Genomic DNA, 21,375 nt, shown 5'->3' with positions numbered 1-21,375 from the left:
AAATTAAAGGGGATAGTTTATTTAACAAAGAGATAGCTCTGAAGGATGGAGGTCGATGTGTCACTGTAGGTAAAACAGAGAACTGAAAGACCGAGACGAATACCAGTAAAGGATGGCAAATGTCTGACATAGATCCGACGTCAGAGCTCAACATTTTAACCCATATGCTCATCTTTGTCTCGGGTTTCCAGGTCCTACGACTCAGAGAGAGAGAGAGAGAGAGAAAGAGAGAGAGAGTGAGAGGATGACAATAGAGCGAAGTTTCTCCCAGACATTCTTTGTTCGTGCCATCGTAGCTTCAAATATATTCGTTTTTATTTTAGCTACAAGATCGTTGTTAAGTTATTTACAATCACATTTAATTCAAACATTTACTTTTTACTATGTACTAATAAATGTTGGAATGAATACTACTTTACGTCATCAGACGCAGTGCTGTTTAACTTTAACAAACTAACTAAGTGGCTTTAAGGTAGTGGACAACTGTGCCATTATATGCTATGAAGGGAGTTACAAAACACAAGAAATTGTGGTCGCTTAGTTCTATAGCTACATTTTCTATTAGTGTTGTGAGTGAGGCGTGAAAGAGCTATGCTTATGACACAAAGTAACTTCTAGCAAAACTGATTGAAAATGGTATTTATGCATGTTGAGAAACGACTTGTTTTTAGGTTTGGACCATGTTGCTCTAGCCTTACCGCAACATATTTGGTTTATACAAATTGGCTGTCCTACCTATTGCTCTATACAAACAAGGAAGTTATTGAATACAAATTTTCTATAGCGATGAATTGTTCAGAGTGGTGAATATCTGTGGCCAGCACGTTATCCCGACTTAAACGCACTGGATTTTTTTTGGTTTTTTAAAGTTATTTCTATACAAACAATATAAAAACAATTTTACCATGATAGATCAGTTTCAAATCATTATTGTATACAAGTATATTAAGTTCAAATATCTTATTTTCATGGAAAGAACAGCATTGTTTTCGTTAAGTCTTCATCCCTATCATCCTTGACAGCAGCAACAGTAAAATATATATAATATTTGAAACAGATATCACTACTTTTAAGGGGCAATGTTAACTTTTTCCAGGTAATAAAATAGGTAGCAATGGCAACTCGAAAATCAAGACCTACGCCAAAAGAAAAATAGATAACAGTTTTCCGACTATGGCATAACAAAAGTTTTCCGATTTCGAAATTTACGTCCCGCGGTAAAATCCGTATGCGCCCGAGATAAACGCGTTAAATAATAAGACATTAAATCAATATTTTCCGTGAATATGGAGAATACATCTCCTAGGAAGTTACGAATTATTGTGGTATCATCCCAGGAAAAGTTGCAAACTACCAAAATGCACGGTTGTAAATTCAGAGTGAAGTAGCAGTTCCAACAAAGATTAAGTACTGAATCTATGATAAGGATGTAGTGCTATGAAGTTGAATGTGTAATTTTCACACCATAGCCTTGAAACTACCTTAAACCCATTTAATGAATATTACCTGCAATATTCTAAATCGCGCGAGTACAATTTCTCTTTTATTAATGATGAAAGTAAAGTTTGGTTTCGGGATAATATTTGTAAATTCAAATATTGTTTTAACCTGCTGAAACTGTTGGACCTTAAATCTATAAATTTGTTTGGAACATATCGCTTCCAATGTAAAAGCATATAGTGTCCCTCGTTAGGACACAGCAAATCTAGTTAGAAAACTTTCCTCAAATTCAGGTTCTAGAGGTACGTCCGTCGAGGTTTCTGAGTGGTAAGGCAATTTAATACATAAGCTCATTCAGGCAAAGTTTAAACCCCCCCAAAAGTACTGCGGCTTCAAAGCTGAAGAACTGTTAAATACGGTCGAATCCATTTTACGCCACAATCTGTTTAACGCATAACATGGTGACATGTTTTAATTTAAAGGCGCAAAGATAGGAAATTGTACCGAAATACATGGGACTTGTGCAAGTTAAACAGTTTGAATTCGGGTTTAGTGGCTTCATGAAAAGACAGACGTTTATGTCTGTATTACGGGACAAGGATTTAACGGGTTATGTAACTAAACTAAAGAAATTTAAACTGTTTAGATTCACTCTATAATACTTGTTACAAAAATGTGTAAGAAATGTGCATTTGTGCACAAACCTCCTTATCGTCTCCGAGTCGAAAAAATGCCTGTCACACTTGTGATAACGAGCTCTAACACAGAGTGGAAAATACGAAGCTGCGGACCACGAAATAGAAAGACAATTCCCAAACGAGTTCTGCTGAAAAGGGTAAAATAAGCTGGAGCAAGTGAAAATAAGACCAATCTGTTACGGGTGATGCCCGATTGTTCTTTTCGTATAATGCTTTATTACAACCACATAGACACAATCGAGTTTCATTAGATCACAAGTTTAAATTCCGCCAAAATGCGTAGTGACAAATGCTGGTCGAGAGATTCACAAGCACCTGAAGTTTATATACAACGAAACAAACAGCCAAAATCAAGCACCATAACCATTCCGTTTTAATTGTCTGACCTGCATTACAGCACTAGATTACCATACCAAATGTTGGCTCAGCTTTGTGGTGTAATAATTTAGCCCTCAATTTACTTTATTAAGGTCAAGCCCTGAATTTAGGAAAACAGAGAAACACCTAAAAAATATGCAGAGAACCAATCAGCACTGATTACATGGAAATTCCACCTAACCAAAATATTAAATTATTAAAGATATAATTCAACAGCTGTCGCTCTCTCATATGCCTCAGTGCCATTTCCAGCCCCTTCACGCGTTCCCACAATTCCTTATGACGTTATCATTATTCAGAGTCGGAATTATTAATAACAAGCCAACAACACAATTTGGCCCCTTTGAAATACCTCACTCACACCGTTTCTTTGAGATGACAACATGTTAAACTAGGAATTTACAATGGCTCATATAAATTTAAAATCCTCTAAGTACCTACTTAGATTCGCATCCGCTTGACATAGAAGCATCGGGCTAATCCTGCTTAGGACATAGCAAATTTAGTTAGAAAACTTTTCAGGAATTTAACGGACTTAGGTGATTCCACAGAGGTTTCTCAGCGATAAAGCAATTTAATACATCAGTTCGTGCACCCAAAGTTTACACCGGGTAAAACCAGGCAGCCATAGAGCTGAAATATACACCGTCCTTGGATTGAGATCTAGACATACTGTAAAATTAACCTGATTATAGACATTTTTAGCGATAATTTTTACTATTTATATGTTAGTTTTATCTAATTTTATAGCTTTTAGGAAATGAGTCATTTGGTTTTTAGTAAAGCCTTTTGGGCAGCACAAGCCCAAATGCAAATTTATAAATTACGAGTAGGAACAGTTAGTGGCAAGTCCGCAAATATAAATCTGAAATAAATTACATTAAATCGAAAATGAAAATTATCTTGAATATATTTCTACTAACTCTATGGAGTGCAGTAACAATGGCATGGAGCGTTTGTGCGTAAAACGCTGAAGCTTAATCTAAAAATAAGGGAAAAAATTTGTTTAAATTTTTGTTAATTTAAACACAGTTCCAGTACTGTGACTGCAATATTTCAATTGATGTGGGCTTTACTGGCGTCGGTCATTTCTGATTGTTTGTTGTTGAATCTTATTCGCTTTTCCAGCATAAAAGATACGGATGCTCTTCAAAAAGTTTCCACTTTTTTAATTGGTTGCCTTGCATAGCGGACGCATCGCATCCAATTTTAATAAGATGAACTAACTGTAAAAGTTTGTTTGCCTGGAGAGTCAGTGGGGTGAAAAGAGAGAAATTCCTTTTCCACAAGGAAGGAGAAAAAAATCTCATAATTTTGTTTTAAATCATGCATTAATGGACACAGATTCGAGGGGTTTGAACTTGAGAGCTTTTATTTAAAGGGTAGTTAACCGCCTTGGGCAAGAATTCGGAATGTTTCTGGAAGTTTTTTATTTCGTGGCCAAAAAATACGCGTGTGTTACACGCCAATACCCGAAAAGTGGAAATTTTTTCAAAAGCTCCCATATTATTTATTCTGCGCTAACAACAAAAAAATCAGTCAAAAACGATTCTAAACGCGGCGAGTAACGCCAGTAAATCGCATATCAATGAGAGTTTTGCAATAACAGGACTGATGATTGTTGACAAACGCTCTACGCTGCTGATTCAGCACTCGAAACAGTCCTGGGTTAATTTACCTTATTCATACAGGGTCCTACATTTCCGCCATATAGCAGCAACTGCCAAAATGTGCAAACTTTTTGAAAGCCCCAATATTTGTTTGGAAAATTAATTAATAGATAATTAAACAAAGTTTTTATTAATTTTTATTTCGCCTTGATGAAACATGCCGAAGCAAAATATAGCATTAATAACTGTTTTAATTAAAAAATAGCATATATAGGTAACTCTAGAAGAAGTGAATTTTCAGATCAATTATAAAGTATTTATTTTTATATGATCATTTTTAAAAATGTCCCATTTCAGAGTGAAGTGTATAGCTCTGCTATGGTGACAGATAGCGAAGTGCAGTTTTCTCCATAAAACTCCTTCGATCTCAATAGTAATTAGCAAATAGCAAATATTTTAGTCATATCTTAACAAGTGATGTGTTGGATTGCAACTTGTTTTTAAATAAAAGAAATTCCAAACAAAAAGTTTGAAATTTTAAATTTTATAACTATTTGTTCTTTTTGTAGTATCTCTTTGTATATGCAATTTAACAATTTGCATATTACTGAGGAGCAATTTCGCGCTGTCAGCATGCTAAGTTTTGTAGATCCGTAAGTCTATTATTCGTTGGTCATGCGTCAACTCGGGATTGATTGCATAAATTAAGCATCGTCTTGCCTTACTCTCTAAAGTAAATTACTGAATTTAGATAATCTGCTTATTAATCTGTTTATCATTAAAATAAAGAATTATTAACTCATAATTCATAGCAAGCAATAACGTTGCAAATTAATTAACTCGAAAAAAAAATAGGGGAGTGTCAGCTCAAATAGAAACGTAAAGTCTCCCATGAGAGCAGGATTTCCTTCGAGGCCGGAAGAGTTATTTGGGCCACATGTTTCCCTAGACAGCTACATCAAAATTTCATCTCCTGGGTTGTAGCTGTACATATTATATGTTTCAATATTCTTAAATATTTCATTGCAAAATGCACTAATAACGTTAAAGGTCACTTTACAGTTGACTAACCTTTCGAAAGGCTTTTAGAGGCTATAACTCTGAAAGCCCTAAAGAAAATTCTTTATGATACTTTCCATTGAAAGCCCGCAACAGTGAAATAAAACTTGAGATCTTTAACGCCATCAGTACTCTTGAAGCATCTGACTCTAGGAGTCTGGGAGATAGGATTTTCTTTAAGGACTCACATACTACACTCCGAATTTATAGCGGCTTATAAATATTTAAAACCGTTTAACCGGATTAAAATCCACAAGCTCCAGACGCATAAGTATCTCACTATATTCCCGACGAGGTTTGGGTGAGCCTTCTAAATAATATTGGAAGTTCTCTGACTCCTGTTCGTGGGCTGCGTGTTAGCCATTTAACTGTTAATCTTTAATATTTATTACTTTTATACTCTTTTACTACTCCAAAGAGTAAAGTCTAAAAGCAAACCTAGAATTACTGGCCCTGCATATCTTAGACCTTATGTTCGAAACCCTTACAAATCAATACAGCGTATGTTAAAAATTCTGGAAATACTCAAATATCTTCTTAAGAAATACGTTGCGTCTAAACTCCTTTAGAAAAATGGTGGAAGATTTGTTTTTAACGACATATTTTGACGATATTGCTCTTGATTTTCAGTGATATATTTCAAAGTTGTGACATCATAATGACGTTTTCTAAACCGGTAGATGATTGTATAAAAAAGTTTATCAAATCATCGAGTGTACCATACTGTGCCATTTATCCCAGCAGCAACTAGAGCCAATTCGGAACTCTTTCTTATGGATTCACCTCTATTGAAACTCCCCAATACAATTGTGCTATGATCTCCAAGGATATGATCTCTATGTCTCACAATGTTCGTGGATCGTTCCACTGAATTGTCACGGCAATGAACATTATTTTACTCCGTAGTGGCATTTTTCTGAGGAACACTCTCATTACACCTTTCATGTTCTTCTACAATCGTACTTTTCATACCTGCCTAGTTTTCTCTACATTTTTACATTTAAAAGAATGCCGATAATTGAAAAATGTTTTGCGCTATTGTAGCTTGTTTACCACGTGATTGCACTTTTTTACGTGAACTTACTTCCATGTTTTCCTTGCTTAATCAGATTCTAATTGACACGACATTGATTACGATTTACTATAATTTCTCTTAATCAGCACCGATATATTATTAAGGCAACATGTACATGTATATGTCGGATTATCAATACGAAGGTTTTCCATGATGATATAAAGTATTTAATTCACTTTTAATAGCAAGAATAGAACGAATTCGCTACCACACAAGCGCTTCTCGTCACTTGCCAATCTAATCTGCCTGTTCCTTTTTGGTTTCTGGTTTTCCGGATCTCGCGAGTCCTTCAAATCCGAGGGATATGGTACCTGCTAGTCCCTGTTTCCTACGAAGACTCGCACGCATGGCCTCTCGATTTCGCCCTTGGTGGTAGCACCCTCGTTCAACAGTGCTTTTCCTTAAAGTGGCCCTGTCAGCCTGTCCTTCGTCATATTATCAGCTCGTAATGTTACACTTTATCACTTAAGGACTAATAAATATCCGACACATATATGTATGTGTATGTGCATATGCTTCTCAGAAGTATTTAGGTACGCCGTTCCACTATAATGTATTCTAGCGACTTATGTCTACACCCGGTTAATAAGACCCTCTAAATTACTAAAACATATTAACATATTCAGTGCTATGATATATAAGAATAAACGACTCGAAAAGGGTGTCGAGTCTTAGCTTACTATGTAAACGACGTCTGCTCAGGTCCATATTCGTTAACCACCAGGGGGCATGTACCTGTGAATCACCGTCGTTCGTCATGGTGTTTTTGGATATGTTATCGAACCTTTTAAATTATAATTCAGAGAATCCTGAGAGGAGAACTTCAGTGAAACCAGGCTGCGTACTAAATATCCCATTTATATCCAAGAGTGCCTATTGTTTTTTTAAGTCATCGCTGCCCATTGTTGATTACCATGCCCAAAAAACTCATTTTCAATTAGAAGCAATAATGTACCATATTATTGATTCCAATTACCGCAATGTTTAGTAGTCTTTGAGAACCTAAAAAGGAAATAATTTTTACTAAAATATACCAAGTTCTTTCTACATAAGCAATTGAAGCCATCCTCTTTACACTCTTGATGAATGTGGGTACATACAAACTTAGTACCCATGCATAATTATATAAACAAATAATTTATTATTATTACTCTTATAATGCTTTGCTTCTCAAGTCATTCCCTAAACTTTTCGACCAGTTTATTTGCTTATTATACACCGATCTTGTCGTATCTAGAGTTTTCGCACAGCGTCATCCCGTAGAGGCTTTATGCACTCTTCGTAAAACTACTTTTAATAAATTATTAGATTTATCTTTCAACCTCAGAAAAATTCAATTTCAATAACGTCCTGAGCAGTAAAACTGTTACGACTGCGGGAACATCCCCACAAGTTGTTTTTCTCTAGGATTTTCCGTGTGTCTTTTTCACATTTACGAAAACTTAAGGGACAAAAGGTAGACGAGACATCAGTCCTTTCTTTCGCATGATATATAGGTTTCTAAAAGTAGTAAAATTAAACTTGCTGTTGCTTTACTTGTGGGTCAAAAGATAGATATATGGAGGTAATTTCGTTTATTAAACCCTTAGCTTGACAAGATGAAACATTCAAAAGCCCGACTAATTGTTACCAGGTTTCAGACGAATATTTGAAGTTTAGCAAAGACACATTTAATATGTAGATATGAACATTAAAACGCGAGACTTCGGCTTTGTTTCAACCTAGACTCATTACACCAAATTGCTAGACCCTTCTAAACAATTCCGGAAGATGGTGAAAACCGGAAATAATCTCTTAAACTGTTGTTGTCACTCATTTTCAGATGGCTGGTATCGATTGCACGTACACTGCCGGCTCTGGTGCCGTAACACTCTCGTTACAACCCCACGATACATCCGCAAGCAGCCATGAAATATTTAATGTAATTCGGTAGTGGATCCCGAAAAACTGAGCCTGTCCCATATTTTTCGCTTTAAATTCGTCATGTTGCTATTTATATGTTTTTTTAATGCGAACCAGACCTGACGTATACATACGGATTAGCTCTATAAAGATACTGCTTGACCTTACCAGTAACTCTTAGTCACATAAACAACTCTCAATTTTTAGTTTCTTAAGAAGCAGGGTGCTACAGATGATGTGGGAGACGTTTGAGATTGTTCTAACATGCAGGGCGTTCCTAGTTATCATCACACACGGAAGAGAATGATTATCTATTTTATGTCATGACTAAAAGTTCATATAAATATAGGCCCACAAACGCTACGTTACCTATTTATAGGGTGTCCAAATTTCAGAAATTTGTTAATTCTGTCTTGACAGCTCTTTCGGTATTTAGCTCAAATTTCGAATACAATTTACACTGTTGGACTTACATAATTGGCCATGTCGAATGGTTTTGATAATCTGCAGGGTGATATTTTTTCGAAGGCCACACTCTCTGCCCGATTCTTTCACAGGTGCGTCGCTAGTGAATTTTAAAATACAAAACGACTTTTATTTTGTTTAATAACTTTAGTCTCTTGCAGTTTTTTTCGTATTTGCATCGGTCATCACTAAAAAAAAAATAGAAAAACGAGTTTCGGTGATTCACCAGATGAAATTGAAATTTATTATGGGTAAGCAGTTGTTTCCTATAACGAATCTTCTTCTTTTAAGAATTTTGAGTTTCTTTGGAACTATCTGTTAAAAATTAAAGCCGGGATGACCCTAAATAAATCAAATAAAAATAATAGTAATCTTCACAAGGAACTACAGTAATTATTGAAAGCGACCTCCTCCATACTTTATACATGTGCCCGCCTATCTTATTGATGTCCTCCGTACCATTTCTAATATTTCGGGAATATTTCTTACGATATCAAATGTGCAGAGTGCGACATGGGAATCGAATGTTTTTGAAATTATCATAGAATTGTTAGTTTTTGACATATAATTTATTTTTTTATTCTAACAGTATGATCGAAAATACAGCATTTTATAATCATGAACAGAAAATTGCATCTGGCATGTTCTGTCAATCTTCGTTGATACAATTATAAAGACAAACCAGCAGGTCTCGGTTAATTTCGATGATTTGATATCGGATTGCTGCTTTTAATTCTTCTAATGTACAAGGCTTGACCTCGTAGGCACTTGCCTTCAGATAACCCCATAAAAAGAAATCACCTAAGGAGGGGTCAGGCCACCGAGGAGGCCATATAACGTCACCAAATCTGAACTTCAGGCACAGACTCACCACTCCTAACGAAACAATCATAAACGAATAATCGTTGTTCTAATGTCCACGATGGCTCCATGTTGGCAAATGAAAAATAATAATAAAATGCTATGACCCAAAGAATGAAAGACCTGTTGAAACACAATCCTTCCATTGTAAACGGTCGTTCTAAAACGCTTGGTTTCTGCGTCGCACCCTGTCGTCCAATGGATTCGATTTTGTAATTCATCAAACAGTATTCACTTTTAATTGTTTTAATTTGAACCCACTATAGGTAGGAAACGAAGCATTTGCGAAGCTATATTTATACGAATTTTGGTCATGTAATAAGATAAAGAATTAGTCTCCTCCGTATACATGATATTTAGGAACTCTGTATATGTCTTAGTTTTTCCGTGAAAAGTTTCTTTAAGGAAACCGAAATGTTTTTAAAAAAATTTTGATTTGCAACGCTTTGTGCGATACACTGGGAATAATTACATGAAAATTTGCATTTCGATCCGAAACTGAGATCCTCAACATAAAGACATGGCAAAATCCAAATATTTTCAAACCAAACAAGGAACGTTTATAGGATAAACGATAAAACTTCAAACCATACATAGCCAGCTACGAAACGTCGATATCTAAATCGCCTTTTCAACTGTTAGTATGAGATAAATCCTATTACCTAGGGACATCCGATATTTTATTCTAAATAAAAATAGGAGAAAATCTATATTTTCAATCTATTAGGATGCTTAAATATTTTCTTCCTAATTGTGCCTTATTAGAATTAAATAATTCACCAAATCGCTTTAACCGATGAATTGATGGAACTTGTGAGGTGTAATTCGAATAACACTGCGAGGCTAAAAGACTTCAATTTTATTTTAAAATGGACTTTAAGCATTATTTAGAGCTTTGATTCCTATGGCATGCTTGAAGTTATATTGAGTTTACAACAATGAAAGAAATTCTAAGTTGTGCGAAATGAAATGAAAGTTTCCCATTTAAATTACTACGACATTTATATTGTCAGAAACAAAACAGTATGTTAAATGCTTTTTGTGGCAAATTGTTTTTTGTTTGTGATTGTGTTCAAATGTCGTTAGTTCCAAGATTTAATTACAATACATTTGAGCATAATAGTTTAAACTATGAACTATGTTTTTATTTATAGAATGGGTGTCTTCAACAATGGTATATAGCGTGATGGCAGAGTTGTCATATTAAAATATTGTAATAGGGTCACATTTACATTAGGTCAAAAGTTGATGTTATCGAATATGCAAGCAGTCAGAATTTAAATTTTATTCAGATTTCGCAACAAAAACCGATAATCCGCCGTTTTTAGCATCAGAAATGAAAATATTATGGCGGTTTGGTTCTTGTCTGTCGAAGGTCTGTCCAACCTACATCACATGGATTATGTTTAAACTATTGCGATCTTTTTTGGCTAATCGGTGAAGTTTGTTTTTTACCAAATTATTATTAGTTAGCAGTTTAATAAACGATTTTTTCGCCAATGAATTCTCCAACAGAACATGTATTTCAGTAAATTTTGAATTGATTTTATTGCGTTCTCAATTCATTTCATTTTGTGCGGTATTCCTCGATTTTTCTTTAGTTTCCATAAAATTTGGATTTAATATCTCCCCATACGTAAACATCCGTAGGATTGAAGTTGGGACTCCGTGCAGGTCAAGATATCTGGGATCGCCGGACCCGTTCAATGGGCCATCTACACAAAAACTTTATTTCGGTGGTTCCTCACCATCAGATTAATATGTGCAGGGCCACCATGCTTCGCGAATGTCATATTTTGTTTAAAATTTAGAGTTAAGTCATTCAGAAAGACAAGCAGCTGGTTCTGGAATTAATTTCCACTTTCGGCTACGACGAAATATTCAAAGCGATTGTCAAAACGGTTCTCGAAAAATATTTAAAGTTTCATCTACTGTTCGACACTGCTTTAGCCTATGTTCGGCGTTAGCTAATATTTTATATCATCCGAATATACGTTTTAAAAATCGTAACGTTCATTTTGTGCGTGTAATATTGGACCGCGGCAGTAAAAATTAATTGTGTTTACTGAATATTCTTTAGCTAGGCAAACTTCCGGCCAAATAATACATCAATCATCGCATAAATAATTTCATAAAGCCACGTTCAATGCATATTCCCTAAAAAACCCACAGCAGCTCCTAAAACCATTGTTAAAAAGTGGCTTAAACATTGACTAGCAAAAAATATAGGTAGACGTTTTATAGCTTCTGGATAATAAATTATTTGCTACATTGACGGGCAAATAAAATAGAATTTCTATGACCCTTGCCACTTACGATGGTCCAGCATATTTATTTGAGAGCAATGTCATATTTTAACCCTAACAAATGATGCTTTGACGGCATTATGGGCATTAATAATATGATTTTAGGTAGTTTGATAGCACTAAAGGCGGCTCATTTCCATAACGTTATGACTCGGTGAAATTTTAATTATCGTCGTAAAAATATCTCATTATCAAACAAAAGGAATGAATGATTTCATGTCTTTAGAATTAAGTAAATTCAATTTGAAAGCTCGAATTTATATAACAACAACAATAACATAAAGAGCTGACCTACATGGTCCAAAATTGTTGGTTTTGCTGGTTCAAGCTAAAAATTGCAGTCCATGCTACGTAGATATTCCCTTTCAAATGTTTGCTTAAGTTTTTAACTTTACTTAGAGCTATTCTAAAATACCTTTTTCGGCTTAGTCGTTACATGAATGTAACATGAAGATCCAGCGTCGAACTTTAAGATTATACCGAGTGGAAACTTGAGCAGATGGATGCTTTTTATTTTTGCTCGATAGCCTTGAAGGAGCATCGAGTTTTACAAATAAAAGGATTTTGTATATGCTCGAGGAAGCTGTTAAATGTATCTTTCGCTCGATTTTTGTCACTTCAAGCCGTATAATTAAAAATTAACCTGGTGGACATAGAGCGAATTTCCTTGAAGCTTTCCAATTTCGGTACAGGAGTAATAATTCACCGATCCCCAACCAATTTCAGCTAAACGATCTGTGGTGAACTACTCTGTATTTTTAATTATTTTCCAACTTCTAATAGAGATTGGCGTGAAGTTCATTCGGAGTATGCAAGGAGAGAATAAATTTAAACTACAGTTGCCAGAAATTGGCGTTGTGCAGTTGCGATTTCATAAAAAGTTTTGTCAATACCTTGGTTATGGTTGACCCAATTTTTATAGACATATTTTTCTGAATCGTGCCGTAAGTGAAGAGAAAGCAACCATAGACAATAAACGAATTATGCTTTCGGTAAATGTGGTAGAGATAAAATAGAGCAAGGGATACGCCAAGTAAGCAAATAAAAGAACGGAGGGTAAATTATGATTATTAGAAAGTTTAATCTTATTGCGACATTTTTTTCCAAGGAAAGAAGAGAAGATTATTTCCTGGATAAACCAATTTATCCTTGAATGAAATAAATTTAATTTTTCTGTCTTATTTCACGTGGAAACGTGAATTAGGAAAGAGAAATATTAACATTCCTTAAATACAGCATTTGTGAGTATTTTATTTTATTTATAGTTAAGTTTAAGCAGCTCTTCAATTTTTCTCAGTTCTTTTAAAACCATTGGAAGATTGAAATTAAAATTTAGATTCGAAGAGTATTTCCAATTTCCTAGAAAAATAGTCCGGTTCATATGGCACGAAAACTCGATTAGCGGATTATTTTGATTACAATGCAGCCATGTTATTCTCCATATGCATATTACCTATTTGCTTTGTTGATTTTTAATAGTCAATGAAATAGTTGATAAATATGTTCACTGTTGTCATATGTTCCAAATATTTGGAATACTAATATTTCTATAATTACGTGTTTGTTTGAGTGAAATAAATGAAACAAAATTTAACAAATTGAACAAGCAACTACGTAATGAGATAATTATCGCACCACATTAAACCAGCTTATTTAGTGTTACCCACAGGTTTTATCACCAGATTGAGAGAAGGGCAATATAAAGCTAATAATTCAGCAATCGGTAAGCGACTTGAAACAAAACGAACACTGCTAGATTTTTAATTATCCCACAGAGACCATTCGATATTCGTTTTAAGTTTATTAGGATCGCTCGAATTGCTGGATGAATTTAAATTGCCTTTGTTAACATGTTATTAAAAAAACCAATATAAAACTTGCGTTGGGAAATTGGGATATTTTATAGAAAATATTTTATAAGAAAGAATATAATCAGCGATAATTGAAAATATTATCCGAGCATCTCATAAGTATTGGTGCAATGTAATTACATCCTGACGTTTCGTCCACAATTGCGGGGGATACTATCAAAAGCGATCGGTAGTGGAACGAACGATCTTCCATGTTTCTCGGCCCTTAACCTGAACTCACCTCAACTAACTTGAAGCAGAAAATATAATCCTACAAAACTGAAAGTGTGGTATTACTGATGCGTAGCTACGTGGGTTACTGATATGAGATATAGTTGAGAAAAAATTATATACTCGGTGGTGACTTAAAGTTCAAACTATAGGTAGGTACAATGCCAAGACTTCAGTTTCACTGAACATATTATTAAAGTCAACCGCACGTCTTATTCCTAGGTATCGCACTGTAAGACATTAAAATCATTGTAATTCAAGAGAAAACACCAAAATTAATAATTTATTTAACGCTTGTTTAATCAGTTCGGAAAGGCCAAAATAATATTGTTTCTAACGAATTAATTTGTGCCGGGCGAACACCGAAATCTATTCGAGGAACAATATTCTCTGGAGATGCCTTCGAACATCAATTCGTGAATATAATATTCTTCAAGGTGTGTATGCCTATAGAGAGTTCTCAACGCATAAAACTTCCAAATAAAAAGTGTATGAAGGTAAAGAGTTTTTAGAAAGTTTCGTGGGAATAGTTCGGCTATTGGGGTCATATGAGATATAAGGGTCAAAAATAAATTTCCAACAAAGTGAGGTATGATCCAAGGAGCATAAATCTTTAGGGAAAATTAGTCGCAAACAGTATTGATACTTCCTTACCTAGAAATGGAGCCCCACAGGATAAAACTAATCACAGCATTTTCCCTCAGAAATAAACATGGAACGAGAGAACTAAATAAAGCCCTTCATTGATGATTTCTAACGTTTTATTAATATACTGTTACGTTTTCGATGTTCCGTAGGTTTCAGCACATTTTTAACTAAACACTGTTAATTTAAGGGAAGCAAGGAATAAATTTCTTGTCCTGAAAGTTCGGAAAATATATAGGTCCTTTTGCAGAATGCAAAAACGCATTTAAATTGTTAGACTTCTTTTAGATTAAAATTTTAGACCTTTCTCTAGTTTTGGTGAAATTTGATTAATTGGTTTTAAAATGAAAGCTGACTTGATTTCTCCTAAGAAAAGCTTCAGTGGCTTCAGTTAGATCTTTAAGAATATCGATTTGCAGCAGCTGAGTTTTTTTTGATAAACTGAGATATTGCCAGGACGTAAATGGTCAACATTGAATGAATTCGTGATAGCTACAAATAAGATACTACATCTCATATGTTGATACTAAATAAATGTATCGTCACCATCATGATGACACAAAGATGGCAAAGAAACAAAAAATATAGCTGAATTGTATAGATTTTCAAATCTAAATCGTCGAGTTTCCGCATTTCCGTTGAGTGTTTTCTTTTCCCAGTAGAATTCGGGTTTTCCAAACTCTTTCTTTACTGTATTTAAACGTCATGCATTTTGCATTAATAAAAGTGAAAATATGTGGCCGTAAATAACCTGTCACCGCTACTACTAGTATATACTTTCAATGGAACATTTATATTTTACAGTTGTTATCAACGTTGCCTACGAAATTTACAGTTAAATGAGAATAGTCCTCGAAATAATTAATAATACAAAAGTTGATTGGTGCGGGAAATAAATACACAGGGAAATTATTTAGTCCCTTTAATAGAACCAGGGTCAAATATTACATTTCACTATACGTGAATAGAGGGTAGCACACCTACATCACACCTCTCTCAATTCGGTCATTAATGTTTACCTCAGCAAGGAAAGGCCGTGACTGTTAGCAATATTGTAAGTTGAATTTATGTAGAAAGATATTTTAAGCTTTGAAAACCTGTTATTAGATAATAAGGTTTTGCTCGAACTTAAGATGGGAAACTGTATAATTGAACTGTCACATGAAATTAGCAACGTTGAAATTTGCCTGACGTACACAGTGTATTCATTATAAACTTCTCATAATGGATTTTTAACAGATTAAATGGAGTTCGAGAAAAAAATGTAAATATGTATTACATTTAATAATTGAATATCAAATCTTCCATCTAAAATGTTATGGTGGTTTTATGAGAAAATCAGCCGCATTCACATTTCCTTAGACCTGGAATTCTAATAACTTAAGGAAATAAATACATGTGCCCCCGCATAATTGCAATGATCAATGTTTGAAAAGATCTTCCAAAAGAATTTAAAATTCTCTCCATGCAACGAAAGCAGATTAAGGAAAAAGCTATTTTTCTGTTAGCAAAGGTTTTATCACAGTGGAGTTTGCTCAGTCTTGCCCACAAGTTCTCAGACAGTTATAAATGATAGGAAGGCTGTTTACATGAGGTTAAATTTTATAGATAACTCATAATGCCGTTACGTAAAGAAGATATATTTAAGTTCCGTTAAACTCCGATAAACATAATAATTTCACACGCTTGCGTTATTGCCATTTTGGCTATTACCAGAATCGGCAAAAATTATAAACTCCAGAAATTGCTGAAATATTTTCTAACTTTCAACAATTAAGTGTGCACTGAAAAGTTCAACGGGAACTACTCGATGCTAGAAAGTTTGAAAATATAAAAGCATTGTTTTTAATGTTCTGAAGAAATAATTGGCTTGAAAAAGGTTCCCCTGTATTTTTGTTATGCGCAGTCAAGCGAAATTTGCTTAAAATTGCCAAGTAAACAGGTTCAGACACGGTTACAAATGACCCTAAATGCAAGTTACATAGAGTTATACGTATAAAGATAAATTATATTATAGGGGAATATGATATCGGGGAAGCTGTCAAGCTTGTATAGGATATTTTGTAGGAATAGCTACATCATCCAAAGGCGTCAAAATACTTGTATAGAGAATTTTGGGTAGAGTAAACATTTGTAACACACGAATTTTGCATGAAAAAATGTTTTGAAATGTACATTCGAAGCAGTAATGCAATTACATTTTTAATATGCACAAAGGCCGGGCTCAACAAAATATTTTGATTTAATCTGTTTGTAATTGCCGAGCTTCAAACACGTGATTTCAGTACTAGCACATATATCTGTTTTGTTTACCTAAAAAATCATTGCTCTATTTGTTTGTTTTGATGGTCAGTTTCAAACAGGATTGGTCGTTAATGTTTAAATATATAAAAACTGCAACTGCGCTCTATATTAACATGACAACATTGAATTTAGTTATTTTCTCTCAAAATATATCATTTGGCTCTTCTTTCGCTTGTTGTGTTAAGATTTCTGTGAATGCTACTATTGAAATTCTTTTCTCATGAATTTGAGTTTCTTCAAGTCCAATGTTTCATAGACAATAATTACAAAAAATTCTTCATAGTTTTCAACTTTCAAGAAGTCCCAGTCTTACTTCTGGTCCGTGATTACCCAGGTTCTTGGGGAACTGAATAGGTAACGAAAAGAAAACCTTCTGTGAGATGACACTACTTATTCTTATTAAAACAAAAGTCCATGCTCATCGATTCGGTAATATAAGAATGTGTTTCGGAGCTACAGTACCTATGGTAATGTGAAATTTATATTTATGGGTTATTTTTGTGTCGAATAATGCCAAATCAGCAAATTAAATGTTGCGGCCAATAGATTAAGTTTGAACCTCAGTAAATCACTCGGTATTTTCTTTTCCGTGATGAATTGTTCATGTTATCGCAAAGAGGCGGCGTAGATTCTGGAACTTCCTGGAATATTCTAGTTTCTTCGCGAAATCGTCGCTTATACTAACTTGACGAAGAATGCGAAATTTTTTTTTCTAAATAGAACGTATGAAGTATAATAGGAAGTAATCTTAGCATCCCCCACTTGTAATCAGCTTGATCGACGATCGATTTTCAAATAGCTAGTATTAGTATTAGAAATCCTATATTTGGTTTGAATTTACCAATGGCTATGATTCCAGGTACGAGTTATTGCATCAAGTAAACTATTAAACCAATTAGCGAACTAATCGTTTCTGATTTAACAGTGACCATATCCATGTATTTCGAACAAATCAGCAAAATCTGCTTATTCAAATACAAACAACAGATCTCATTAAAGCTCTAATAGGACCCAAATGAAAAAATAACGATAATAACCATTTCGATGTTCGGGTATGCAATGGCAAATACATCATCATACATAGAACACATCGTGTAACACCCGAAATCTAGTAATATCGGTAATTAATAAATATTATGGTTTATTGCAAGTTATTGCAAATATTAGCTTTATTCGTAGAGAAGGTAATTTGTATCGAAATACGGCAATTAATAGTGAAATTTGTAAGGGAATGCCGCTTATAATGAGTTGTAAACTGAGCACAGATGTGATGGTTTATGTATCGAGGGTGGAAATGGAGATGTAGATAAATGCGAAGAGATTTGCACCTTTACGTTGTGTTGTGCAAGTGGCCCAATTATCATCCAATTTTCATATAATCGACCATGCATATATTACTCTAGTTAGTGAATAAGAATTCCCGTTCGAATGATATTTCTCATATTTAGTAATTAGGTATTTTATTATACCTAGGAAACTACATTAATTTTGTTAATTAATAAATGCTGTGGTATATTGCGAATTATTGCAAATATTAGGGTTATTGCAGGAGAAAGGTAATTTGAGTTATGTCCTAGGGAGCAGTTGGGATGAAACACGCTTTCATGGTTTACTGTTATGTCCACAGATGATAACAGTTGAAGAGTTTTATTGGTTCCACAATCAGATTGCTTTTTAAACATTGCAGGACCTTTTTTCAGAATCAACAGAAAAATCTCGTAAATCATTCTCCAACGTAAATTTTTACTGGTGCTTAACGGAAAAACAAAATGACACAAACGAACCTTTTTTAAACGGAAAACCCTGTATGCTATTATTTAAGTGGATGGTAATATAGGGATCAATAGTATTGTTACGGATATAAGATGTGATGATATTATATGTGATAATAGTTTTCACGCTAATTAAAAATGTCTGTTCCATAATAATTCCATTGGGAAATTTAATTGCTGATGAGGGTGTTGGAAAAAGCACACAAAATGACAAAAATGGTTCAGAATTACTCATTTTTATCTGTTTGCATTTTTCCACTAGTTATTGCGGTCATTTTTGGGAGTTCCCAATTCTATTAGTCTCGACGGTGTTCTTTGTCTAACGCATCATTATAATGGAACAAAAATTATACTTTAGCATGAAAGTTATTAGAGGCAATATCACATAAAGTGAACTAACATGGTGTCCCATGAAGAAAATTATAAATAATAATAATGTCGTATATCAAAAACGTGTAGCTCAATTAAGTTCACATTAAGGTCCTGAAAACTCGACGTTATAATCTACAAATTCCGCATTAACATTTTGCTCTAAAATAATAAATAAAAAAATAAAGCAGATTGCCATTTTTATGAAATAACTTCCACTTCTCTACTTTCTTGAGAGATTCGTGGTAGGGAAGCTGACGTCCTCGCTGGCATTCTTTGTACTGCAACATCCCCATTAGAAAATTTTAAATGTCCGTTGAAGTGCGAAGATTTTGACAAAATGAAAAATAACATTGCCGTTTTCGTGGTAAACATTATTCGGCTGTTAGCAGATTTGAAGTTATTATAATTACGTTTTTCAGACTGCCGCCTGATGGGTCGTTAAAAAATATTAGGAAAAGTTGATGGGAGCTCATGATGAACAGTAATCCTTAAGTGAGTTGCAGCTCTTTGAATGTAATTTTCAAGATATAGTTTATATTCAATTTATTTGGTAAGGTTTGTGCTGCACGCAGAAAATGGGGATGCTTGGTAAGACCAACAAAAATTACATTTTCAACATCAAATGGGAAAAGGGTTTGGATAGATGCCATTAGAGAAATTTTGGCACGCTTTTATGTATAGAGGTAAAGAATCATAAAACAAAAACAAGAACCTAGAAAGCAAATAATGCAACGCCGAGGCTCCGACAGCGAACGCCGATAATTACCGATTGAACTCCTGGATATTGAGTGTTGACTAGGGATTCACAAAGTGTTTTACGCCACTGACATACACATATTCGACATTATAAATAATACGAAATAAAACTATTTAAAATGTATAAATTTTTTTATACTACTCAAAATTCATCGAGATTAAGGGGACTAAAACTAAAATTTTGACACGATATTTGGTGTCCTTACCGCGAAGCCTCACGTATGCGTAATTTCATTAGCGGCTAAAGTCGCTTCATGATTTTAAGATAACTCGCTTACCTTTATTTTATTTTCGCTATTAAAACAATCCCAATAAACCTACTTTGTGCTGAGAACTACTTGAGAAAATTAACAACGAACGTATTTCTTGAGCGATCGTGGTTATTTTATTGTTGCCCGAGTCGGAAAACGGATTCGGCAAGGCATTGTGCGCTATTGCTGGTTTTACGACTCAGAGACTTACAAATACATACTGACAATCTCTTGAACCTTTATAAAATATACATTGCAGTACTTGCTATAATCACATGAGACTAGGAAGAAAGGCCGTTTCAAACATGATATAAATATTACGGAGGCCTCAACATTTGCTGACGCTGAGAAAATTTCCCGCTTGTGCAAATTTCACCGTTTAATGTCCAAACCTTTAATCTGCATCATAAATTTTAGTCCGATAAGAAGCAGCATCTTATGCCAAAATCCTGAACCTTTAGCGAAACACAAATTGAGGGATTTATAAGCCTCCAAGTTGTTTTTAAGTAAAACGGCTGATTATAATGTTTCTTTACAGGCTTAATCAATTACTCGTTTGGTAAATGTGTTTTTCACTTCAAGCTTAATGCTGAACTTATTATACCTGTCTGCATAAAATATAGGAAAATGATTTATTTATGACGCAAATAAAGTGAATGGGATTTCATTTTCAGCTCTCTTAATTTTTTTTTTGCTTAATGTTCCTGTACTGGCTATTTAATAATTAGGCTCGGCATTAACAGCTGTATGTTGAAAGAAACTATCTATATCTCCGATTTCATTTTGACCCGAAAAGGCCTATTTTATTATTCTTTCCGTACATCCCGATGAAATAGGATGCTTCTATTGCGCAAATGAATGCACAAAATCCCGCTGGAAAAATATCTTTCTCGCTATTTTTCATAAAATTCATCAAGTTCATTGCGGTATCATAAATATCCGTCCAAAAGTAATTCTTTAGCTTTATATTTCCACTAACTTTGTGCCAATTGTCCTGCAGGTCACATATTTACATGGGGTGTCCCAATAAATCTCCCCCCAAACCGACCCAAAACAGCGTTTTTAATTTGTATGAATGTACTGACGCCTCAGTTTTATGTACGTTCAACTGCCCTATGTGCAATTCTAAATTCTGTTTGCAAGTTCCCTCTTATTTTGTAAACATATATCAAAGGAACGTGACTTCTCGAGAAGTGTATTCTGTTTTGTTTACACGTCAATTTTGTGGTAATATTCAAGAGTATGGCTCGCAACGGTGTGTTCTCTTGCTGCTTGTTTTGCCAGTTTGGCACAATTTCTTTAAAGTTATATGCAGCAGGATATAGTTCATACCCGAGGCAGAAACTGAAATTTTTATGTGACCTAAGCCTGCGTATGCTTCCTGGTTAAGCCATACCCTA

At 34.3% G+C, this 21,375-nt stretch overlaps 1 protein-coding gene and 1 long non-coding RNA gene across 6 annotated transcripts in view; one reads left to right on the top strand and one right to left on the bottom strand.

Moving 5' to 3' along the window:
- LOC136350760 (lachesin-like) overlaps positions 1-21,375 on the top strand; it is an 81,718-nt gene that overhangs the window by 22,638 nt on the left and 37,705 nt on the right. The gene's annotated exons all lie outside the window — the stretch shown is intronic.
- Positions 6,267-10,433, bottom strand: LOC136350446 (uncharacterized). 2 transcript variants are annotated; one of them, XR_010734159.1, is made up of 4 exons: positions 10,269-10,286; positions 7,237-7,262; positions 7,045-7,155; positions 6,267-6,995 (listed from the first exon to the last, which is right to left on the bottom strand). It is a non-coding gene; the product is annotated as an uncharacterized lncRNA (long non-coding RNA). The 2 variants fall into 2 exon arrangements; XR_010734158.1 differs by having other exon boundaries at positions 7,045-7,262; positions 10,269-10,433.

The sequence above is a fragment of the Euwallacea fornicatus genome, chromosome 3 (genome assembly GCF_040115645.1).
Source record: "Euwallacea fornicatus isolate EFF26 chromosome 3, ASM4011564v1, whole genome shotgun sequence".
Classification (NCBI taxonomy): Eukaryota; Metazoa; Arthropoda; class Insecta; order Coleoptera; family Curculionidae; genus Euwallacea; species Euwallacea fornicatus.
Note: the sequence above shows the minus strand (reverse complement) of the source record. Positions and strands in the feature narration are given on the sequence as shown.